Here is a 10,000-nt window from a genome sequence, read left to right as displayed (position 1 = left end):
CCGACCCCGGAGCGAAGCACCCCGCAGAAAAGCCGCTTGAACCGCCGCCGCCAGAAAGACGACCCCCGCCGACGGTCCCCCGCCGTTTTTGGTCGACGCCACACTCCTGCCGCCCGACGGCGGACTCCCACCCGTATCGCTCTCCGACCCGCAACACACGCTCGCTTGACCGCGACCGCTTGACCGGAACACGCCGCCGCACAACGGACCGCCGCGGCCCCTATGCCTTCGCCGCAAAGCGCGAACGGAGCGAACGCTACAGCCCCGTACCGGTTCCTCGCTTCGCGCGGGCACGGCCCGACCGACCCGGTCCTCGGAGCCAATCCTTCTTCCGAAGGTACGGATCCATTTTGCCGACTTCCCTTACCTACATTGATGCCATCGACGAGAGGCTGTACACCTTGGAGACCTGCTGCGGATGGTGGGTACGGACCGACTCGAGAGCTGCGAAAACCGGACCCGGATTTTCCAGGGCCGCCGAAAGCGCACCGGACGCCGCCCGAGCCGCGGCGCTCTACAGGTACCTTTTCCGTATCTCCGGACGAGCCGATTCCACGGACATGGTCCTTTACGAAGAAGAGAGAACTCTTCCCGGGGCTCCCGGCGACGTCTCCGGGCTCGCTTGCGTCACCGCGGTTTCGCCCGGGAAGCGACGGGCGCCGCCGACATCGCTGCCGACAGCGTCGCCACCCCCGGGCCCTCTCCGAGTCCGGGTTCGGGAATATTAACCCGATTCCCTTTCGACGGGAGGCCGGCCGCTTTTTTTTTGTTTGGGCTTTTGATTCGATTCGATTCGATTCGCTTTCCTTTCACCTTTCATAACGGATCCGGCGCCTTTCGGGAAGACTTTCGCCCGCGTCTTAGGACCGACTGACCCGTGCTCGACCGCCGTTGGCACGGAACCCTTCTCCACTTCGGTCTTCGAAGGTCTCGTTCGAATATTTGCTACTACCACCGAGATCTGCACCCGCGGTCGGCTCCACCCGGGCTCGCGCCCTAGGCTTCCGTGCTCGCCGCGGCGCCCTCCTACTCGTCGCGGCATCGTTTCGGCGCGAAAGTTCATCGCTCCTCGCCGCGACGGTCCGGCATCGGTCCGTCGCTCCAGCGCCATCCATTTTCGGGGCCGGTCGATTCGGCAGGTGAGTTGTTACACACTCCTTAGCGGATTCCGACTTCCGTGGCCACCGTCCTGCTGTCTATATCGACCGACACCCTTTCGGGGATCTCATGGGCGTCGCGTTAGGCACCTTAGCCGGACGTTTGGTTCATCCCACAGCGCCAGTTCTGCTTACCAAAAGTGGCCCACTTGGCACTCGCATTCGAGGTGACCAACCGCCCAGCGAAGCGTGCTGGCGGCGGCGGCCGGATGGGTCGGCTCCGTCGTTCGGGAGAGTCGGCCCGTTCCACCCGTTCCGAGTTCGAGAGTAGGTCGAGGCCGTGAACGGCCCCGGGGCCTCCAATCGTTCGCTTTACCGGATGGAATTGCGACGATCGAGCGCCAGCTATCCTGAGGGAAACTTCGGAGGGAACCAGCTACTAGACGGCTCGATTGGTCTTTCGCCCCTACACCCGGTTCCGACGATCGATTTGCACGTCAGAGGCGCTTCGGACTTCCACCAGAGTTTCCTCTGGCTTCATCCCGACCGGGCGTGGATCGCCATCTTTCGGGTCCCTGGTCGCTCGCTACGCCAGAGTCGGCCGAGTCGTACTCGGAAAAAGGGGAAACCGACCCGGGGGTGATGCGCCCGCGCGCAGCGCCTAAACTCGACGACAAAATAGGACTAGTTCAAGCCGCGGGATCTCACCGATGGGCGGAAGGAGGATATGGAAGCTGGCGCCCGGCAATTCCCCTTTTTGGATGATGCGCCGGTCCCCTCTCGGGGAGGAGGGAAAAACAACCGCACGTCAGCCACGAGCCTTCCCTCTCCTATCTCTCTCGGGAAGAGAGAAAAAAGGAAAAGTTGCGGGCACCGCAGCAGCGACGGCGGAAGGCCGAAAACGCCGCGCCGGCGGGATCGGGCACGGCTCGGAGGCGGGTGAGGCGAGGAGAAGACGACGGCACGAGACCGACGACACCCCCCGACGACCCCCGGACGACTTTGCCACGACACCTCTCCCGATCGACGCCCTCCTACACGCTCTCTCGCTTTCGCTTCGCCTTCGGGGTTAGTCAGAGGTGGCCCCTACGACTCGCGAACGGCCAGGACTCCTCGGTCCGTGTTTCAAGACGGGTCGGGTGGGTTGCCGATGCACGTCGCTGACCCGGGGTGGCGGGCGGCTCGAGTAAAAAAGCGTCGCCGAGCGACCTCTCCGGAAACGGAAACGGGCGCGGGCGGGGTTGCCCCCGACAAGAACCCGAAACGTCGGCGAGGTGCGTGACGGCGAGGCCGCGCCAGTCCTATCCCGCCTCTCATCGCGCACGCGCCCGAGACGGTGGGGCGCCTAAGGAGCGACACACAGAGTGCGTCGCCCGCACGCGACTTCCGGCGGGATCAAAACGGACCGGCTCGCCACGTGTAACGGATCGTGTCAGATTTCCTCCGTTCCCGGCAGAAAGGGGCAGTTACGTTCGCGGGCCCGACGGCCGGTGGCCCCCGACTTCACAAGGTGGGAAGACGGGGGTTTTCAGGGTGATGAAACGCCTGCCGCCTACGGAAAAAAACCCGCGTGTTCGACCTGCACGCCGGGAACGGGTCGCGACGACGGACCGGAGGGGAAGTGCGTCCGGTGCCGGCCGCGCGGAGGTCGCGCCGAAGCGCCCGCGCCATGATTACGCCGAGCGATGATGAAGGGGACGGGTGCAGCGGAGTCGCGCGCGGAGGGAGCAGGAGGAAAGAAGAAGCGGCGGCGACGGATGCGGCGGGTTAGGGCCCGGCGGCAGCAGCGATCGAGAGGACGAGTCCCCTCCGTCGCAGCCAACCGACGCAGCCACCTACCGACGCCGCGGTCGTCACCACGTTTCCCTTCCCGCTATCCACGCGGCCCGTCTCCTTCGTCGGCGACGCGGGCACAAAAGCTGGAACCGCGGGGAACGAGTCCCCCGCGGACACGACGAACGACGACCTGTGCCGCGACGGCCTCTCTTTCAAGAACACACATCGAGTTTGGGCTCGAGCCTAGGCAGCACCGGACTGAGTCCCCCCGCGATCGCGGTGAGCGGTCCCACCCGTTTACCCCTGGGCGGTTTCACGTTCTCTTGAACTCTCTCTCCAAAGTTCTTTTCAACTTTCCCTCACGGTACTTGTCGACTATCGGACTCGTCCCGGTATTTAGCCTTGGATGGAGCTTACCACCCGATTTGGGCTGCGTTCCCAAGCAACCCGACTCTCGGATCGAAGGCCGTCGCTCGCCGTCCGCACCGAATGGGCCTGGCACCCGCCGCGGGCGGCCCCGATCGAGGGAACTCCGAACTATGCGAGACGAAAACGAACGGCTGCCTTCGACCCATGCGCCACACGTCCCGAAGCCTTTAACTTGCGACGGGATTCGGCGTTGGGCTTCTCCCGGTTCACTCGCCGTTACTAAGGGAATCCCGGTTGGTTTCTTTTCCTCCGCTTAGCGATATGCTTAAGTTCAGCGGGTCGTCTCGTCCGAGCCGAGGGCGGCGGTTTTTAGTAGAGTGTGGTGTTTGGAGGAGAGGAATCTCGATCGGTACCCTCCGTGTGACGACGGCTGGCCGATATAGCGCCCGTCCGACCGAAAATGAAGAAGCCAACAATTAAAAAAAAGCGTGGGTCCTCCCCATCCGACGTTGCGTTGCCTACGACGCGGCCACCTTTTTACGGTGCGACGGCCGTGCTCGTCGCGCTGCTCGAGGCGTCGCTGAGAGACACCTTCATGAGGCAGAGAGCGAGACGAGCAGGCGGCGCTTACGTCGGCAGTCGGTTAGGTCGGTACTTTTTTTTTGGTCTCCCTTCGGCTGCTTTCGGACAGACTCCTCCTGCTCCTCCTCCACAGTGTTTCTTCACGCGGTCGAAAAGGGAAAAGACTCCGCGGTCTGCCAGCGGGAGACGAAGGAGGAGGCCGGAGAGGGTTTTAAAAAAAAAAAAGACATTGAAAGGAGTCAATTCTTTTTTTATTTTTCTTCCCCCTCGTCACTCGCTCCTGCGACGTCCCGGTTACCACCGTGCCGAGGACCGGGCGGGCACGGGGACGGCAAGATGTCGTTTCGTTAACGGAGAAAGACATGTAACGTTCCGCCTCTCGACCGGACGTGGCCCCGAGACAAGGGATCTCGGGGCCGCAATGTGCGTTCGAGGTGTCGATGTTCACTGAGTCCTGCAATTCGCATCAGTTATCGCGGCTGGCCGCGCTCTTCATCGACGGACGAGCCGAGTGATCCCCCGTCCAGGGTTCAGCACTTGGTTTTTTTATATTAGTTTTTGTTTATATAGATTTAGTAGTGTGCGAGGAGGTCTGTGCGAGGAGGCGTGACGGCATTGCAATGTCGCGAGTAGTTTGTTTTTTTAGCTAGCGGCGGTGGCACAGCGGCTGCAAAAAAACAAAAAAAACGATAAAGCGGCGACAAGGCAAAGAAGAAGCGGCCATCACTTGCGGTGGGCGAAAAAACAAACAGGTGGTAAGACGCGGAAGCAAGCAAGAAGAGCTGGGGCTTTAAAAACCTCCGCGTCACCACAAATCTATCTCTCGCTCCGCCTTTTATAGGTTTGTTTGCGCGCATTCGAGGCGTTGACGCCGACAGACAGAGGAGGTAGGCCGGAAAACAACAAACCAGTCTCGAACGGGAAAACGGTAATGATCCTTCCGCAGGTTCACCTACGGAAACCTTGTTACGACTTTTACTTCCTCTAAACGATCGGGTTCGGTCGTCTTCTCCAGGCATCGAACGCCGAGGCGTAGATGCACGAGTGTCGTGACGGACACGTCGCGCACTGCCCGGCGGCGTCGTCGGCCAGATCCGAGGACCTCACCGGACCGTTCGATCGGTAGTAGCGACGGGCGGTGTGTACAAAGGGCAGGGACGTGATCGACGCGGGCTGTTGACCCGCGCCTACCGGGAATTCCTCGTTCACGGGGTTGGTTACAGGCCCCGATCCCTATCACGGGAGGTGGTTCAGAGGTTTCCCAACCCTCTCGGGCCGGGGCGAAGTCCCCGCTGATACCTCCAGTGTAGCGCGCGTGCGGCCCCGGACATCTAAGGGCATCACAGACCTGTTATCGCTCCGCCTCGTGTGGCTTTCTGCCACCCGTCCCTCTAAGAAGTGCGTGAGAAAACCGACCCGGACCCGAGCGCCACGGAGGACGCCGAGCCCGCCGTAAAAATCACTGACATCGGCGCACTAGTTAGCAGGCCGGAGTCTCGTTCGTTATCGGAATCAACCAGACGGATCGCTCCACCAACTAAGAACGGCCATGCACCACCACCCACCGAATCGAGAAAGAGCTATCGATCTGTCAATCCTACCGGTGTCCGGACCGGGTGAGTTTTCCCGTGTTGAGTCAAATTAAGCCGCAGGCTCCACTCCTGGTGGTGCCCTTCCGTCAATTCCTTTAAGTTTCAGCTTTGCAACCATACTCCCCCCGGAACCGAACTCTGGTTTCCCGCAGGCTACCCGCCGGGTCATGGAAGCGAACGCCGGCGGATCGCCGGTCGGCATCGTTTACGGTCGGAACTACGACGGTATCTGATCGTCTTCGAACCTCCGACTTTCGCTCTTGATCGAGGAAAACGTGCTTGCCACACGCCATCGCTGCAGTTCGTCTTGCGACGATCCAAGAATTTCACCTCTAACGTCGCAATACGAGTGGCCCCGACCGCTCCCTTCGATCATTGCCTCGCCGTAGACGGAGACCGACAGACGTAGACGAGGCCCTCTTCCATCATTCCATGCTTATCGTATGCAAGCTTGAACAGCCCGCTCTGAGCACTCTAATTTTTTCAAAGTGAACGTACCGGCCGCCGCGGACACTCGGTTAAGAGCACCCTTGGAGGAGAAACCGCCGACCGCAACACGCGCGCAGACAAGACACGAAGCAGGGACTCGGAGCGGACCGGGGGGTTCAAAAAAAAAGAGGAACGCGCGGAAAGGGAGAGGGAGAGAAGCGCGGGGGTCAGAGTGCGGGGATGCGAATGAACGCACCCAAACACACACACGTAGCACCCCCCCGTTAGACTACTCCCGGAACCGAACCGACGACCACTTGTTTTTTTTTTCCCGGATCCCGATCACGACCTCCTCGTCCACCTCGCCGGCAGGACCGCGTGGCGGGTATGCTAGCGGTTGACACCGGCGGAAAGGGCCGGGAATGCGAACGGACGACCAAAGTCAACGACGGACGATGGCGCCGCCGCCCCGGGGCCGCTTGCGCGACCACGAACCCGAGTTCGGACTACGAGCTTTTTAACCGCAACAACTTTAATATACGCTACCGGAGCTGGAATTACCGCGGCTGCTGGCACCAGACTTGCCCTCCGGTTGGTCCTCGTTAACGGATTTGAAGTGTACTCATTCCGATCGCGGGGCCTCGACAGAGTCCCGCGTCGTTATTTTTCGTCACTACCTCCCCGTGCCGGGAGTGGGTAATTTGCGCGCCTGCTGCCTTCCTTGGATGTGGTAGCCGTTTCGCATGCTCCCTCTCCGGAATCGAACCCCGATTCCCCGTTACCCGTAGTAACCACGGTAGGCACTTAACCGACCGTCGACAGTTGATAGGGCGGACCCTCGAGAGACCCGTCGCCGGGCGTGAAAGCTCGTGCGATCGACCAGTGAGTTATCCAGAGTCACCAAAGCGGAGCGCGCCGCCCTATGAGCCCCGCCACCGAACGGACCCGCGAGCGGGAACGCCGACGACGGGAGGACGGAATGACGCGCATCGGTCTCAGTCTAATATGTAGCGCCGCGACCCGGAACGGCCGACGCGGGTGCCAGCGCGCGAGGCGTGGCGACGACGGCGCGCCGACCGATCGCGGCCTGTGTCACATGTATTAGCTCTAGAATTGCCACAGTTATCCATCGCCTCCGAGGAGGAATACGGTCCCGAGGATTAGGTCCGGTTCCTGAGCCATTCGCGGTTTCGCCCGTTCTAATGCGTGGCGTGAACTTACACTTGCATGGCTTAAGCTTTGAGACAAGCATATGACTACTGGCAGGATCAACCAGGTATCGTTGGAATTTGGGACTTTGTTTCGACAGAACGACAGACCGACCGACCGACCGACCGACATAAGACAGACAACTACAACGACGGGCACGTGTTTATTTATTTTTCGAGGGGGTTCGCCGTCAGAAGAAGCGCGCTGCCCGCGCTGATGGCCTCTTTTTTGTTTCTCCCCTGACTTGGACCGAGACCGAGACTCAAAGAACGAAAGCGACCAACGTCGACAACAACAACGACAACGGCACCCTTGACAGCGATACATACGACAAACGACAAGCAGCACGACGGCAGTGCACACGGACATCGAGGGTCAAGGTGCAGACTGAACTCGCCGAGGTCGTCGTCATCGTGGTCGCCATCGATTCCGTCTCGTCGTCGTCGTCGTCAACGTCCACGTCACAGCCGGCCGAGAAGAGAGAACAGACGACAGCGTCGACAACAACAACATCGACAACGGCACCCTTGACAGCGATACATACGACAAACGACAAACAGCACGACGGCAGTGCACACGGACATCGGAGGTCAAGGTGCAGACTGGAATCGTCGAGGTCGTCGTCATCGTGGTCGCCATCGATGCCGTCTCGTCGTCGTCGTCGTCGTCTTCGTCGTCGTCGTCGTCATCAACGTACCAACCGACCGAGACGAGAGAGCAAGCAACAACGTCGACAACAACAACGACAACGGCACCCTTGACAGCGATACATACGACAAACGACAAACAGCACGACGGCAGTGCACACGGACATCGGAGGTCAAGGTGCAGACTGAACTCGTCGAGGTCGTCGTCATCGTGGTCGCCATCGATGCCGTCTCGTCGTCGTCGTCGTCTCCGTCGTCGTCGTCGTCGTCGCCAACGTCAACGTCAACATCACAGCCGTCATCGGGGAGGAGCTGGACCAGGGCAGCGGCGGCGTAAATTTTCCCGTCACCTTCGTCGTCGCCTTCGTCGACCGACCGACCGACCGGCGTCGTGTTCGTGCTCGGAAAACCGAGGAGAGACAACGTGCACATGGCGCGTTCTCGCAAGCGGCTCCTCGGTCCGATTTTTTTGGGCGGCTTTTTCGAGCTTTTTTTTTTTTTTCTCACCCTTTCGTCCGTGCGACGGCGAACGTTAGGGGAAAAAAAAAAAAAAAAAAAAAACGACAACAACGCGGCGGACCGGGCGAACAACATCGTCGACACACACGACATTGACGACCGGTCCCCCTTTTCACAATCGCATCGAGATAAAAACGAACGAGTCCGATTCGAGCACCGAGTCGCGAGCGGGAGGACTGTCGGTGCAAGTATCGATCACTGACGTGAGCGCTTCGCCGGACAGAGGATGGCTCATCCGGCAGCCGTGCAAATCGACGGTATGGGAAGAACGAACAAGAAGAGCAACGACTTGATCGGCGGCTTGGGAACTGCGGACGGTGAAAACGGGTTAATCGACTGCGACCACGACTGCTCGATCGATCTTCTTTGGCGCTAACAAAGGTGGAGGTGGCGCAAGAAGGGACTAGCGCTATCACCGTCCACGTATCAGAAGATGCGGCGGCAGACGTCGACGCTTATGCGTTGTCGGACGAGAAGTCGCTGCAGCACGTGTACCGCGAGCGGGACGTCCAAGGTTTTGCCAGACGGAAAGAAATCGGGTGTCAGCGAACGTTCACACGGCTGTGAGATCGGACGCTGACAGGAGTAGGAGGCGGCAGGCAGGCGGCGGTTACGGCGGCGGCGCCTGCTGCTGCTCATCCTCCTGTTTGCTGCGGCGACTTCCAGGACGGGAGAGCATCGAACAACGTACGTATGGTTACAAGGGGATCAGGATCTACATAGTGCATCCCCCGCGGCTATTTTTGTTTGTTTGTTCGCTCGTTCGTTAATTCGTTCGTTCGTTCGTTCGTTCGTTACAATGTACGTTTTTCCGTTCGACGGCGGCAGAGAGCGGCGGCGTTTCTCCCTAATCCGGAGGATTTATCGGTCGCACAGCGATGGGTCGTTCGGCCGATCATCGAAAGATTCGCAGGTAGTGGTTGAATGGCAGAACGGCAGCAACAACAGCGGCGGCTGAGAGCGGCGAACGCTGAGGCGGAAGCAGAAGCTGCAGCAAACGTATCGGCTAAACATGGTGGACATAGATATGGCTGACGACGCGGGTACCACGACGACTATGGAACCAGGAAAAGGAGCCGTTAGTTGTTCCAACATATCGTTCGACACGTCGAGCAGCCCTAGGTCCACGGAGAAGCACACACACGTACCACGTATTATAACCTAACGACGATGAGCGGGCGCACGGTTGGCAGGAACGAAGGCGGCGGATCAAAACAAGTTGGAGCGCGGCGACAGCGATAACGGTGACAGCCCTAGGCGGCGGAGATGCCACTTTCTGACGCCTTTGCGACAAGCCCGTAGAGACGTTCCGGACCACCACGAGGCAAAGAGTCGCTGCTCCGACGAACCGACACACCAAAGTGTGCTTCCTACCGAACATGTTTTATAAAACTTTCAAACTGGAAAACCCCAGAAATGGTGTTGGTATTCGTCCAGACCCACCTCCGACACCTGAAAATGGTGGTCAAAAAAAACGTCGATTATACGAAGCGACATTTCTGGTCGGCGATTTTCCAGTTTTACGCCTACTGCCACATGGGGATGTCGGTAGGCGTCGCAAAGTGCCTTCTCGACGCCTAGGCACACCAGGACTTTGTCATTTTTTTCCCCCTCGACATTCCTGGTCCGGTCTATTCCGATTTTACACCTACCGCCATGTGGGGGTGGCAGTAGGCGTCGAAAAGTGCCTTCTCGACCGCTAGCGACACCACTACTTTATCGAGCTCTGGAGGCCCGCACACCGACCCGGGGGCCGCGGAGTCGACCCCGGGGGCCTCCT

General features: G+C 59.8%; 2 non-coding genes and 1 pseudogene across 2 annotated transcripts in view; all 3 read right to left on the bottom strand.

Moving 5' to 3' along the window:
• Positions 1-3,604, bottom strand: part of LOC145273604 (large subunit ribosomal RNA) — a 5,724-nt gene extending 2,120 nt beyond the window's left edge. The window contains exon 1 of the ribosomal RNA XR_013866427.1: positions 1-3,604. This exon is cut by the window's left edge and continues 2,120 nt beyond it. This is a non-coding gene — a ribosomal RNA (large subunit ribosomal RNA).
• A 593-nt stretch (positions 3,605-4,197) lies between these two features.
• Positions 4,198-4,355, bottom strand: LOC145273524 (5.8S ribosomal RNA). Its single transcript, XR_013866395.1, has one exon. It is a non-coding gene; the product is annotated as a 5.8S ribosomal RNA (ribosomal RNA).
• Positions 4,356-4,753: 398 nt separating this feature from the next.
• On the bottom strand, positions 4,754-7,124 carry LOC145273449 (small subunit ribosomal RNA; annotated as a pseudogene).
• Positions 7,125-10,000: the final 2,876 nt, after the last annotated feature.

Source organism: Euprymna scolopes, unplaced genomic scaffold, assembly GCF_053919585.1.
Source record: "Euprymna scolopes isolate OS-2025 unplaced genomic scaffold, ASM5391958v1 sca1, whole genome shotgun sequence".
Lineage (NCBI taxonomy): Eukaryota > Metazoa > Mollusca > Cephalopoda > Sepiida > Sepiolidae > Euprymna > Euprymna scolopes.
The sequence above is the reverse complement of the archived record's forward strand: the minus strand, read 5'-3'. Positions and strand labels throughout refer to the sequence as shown.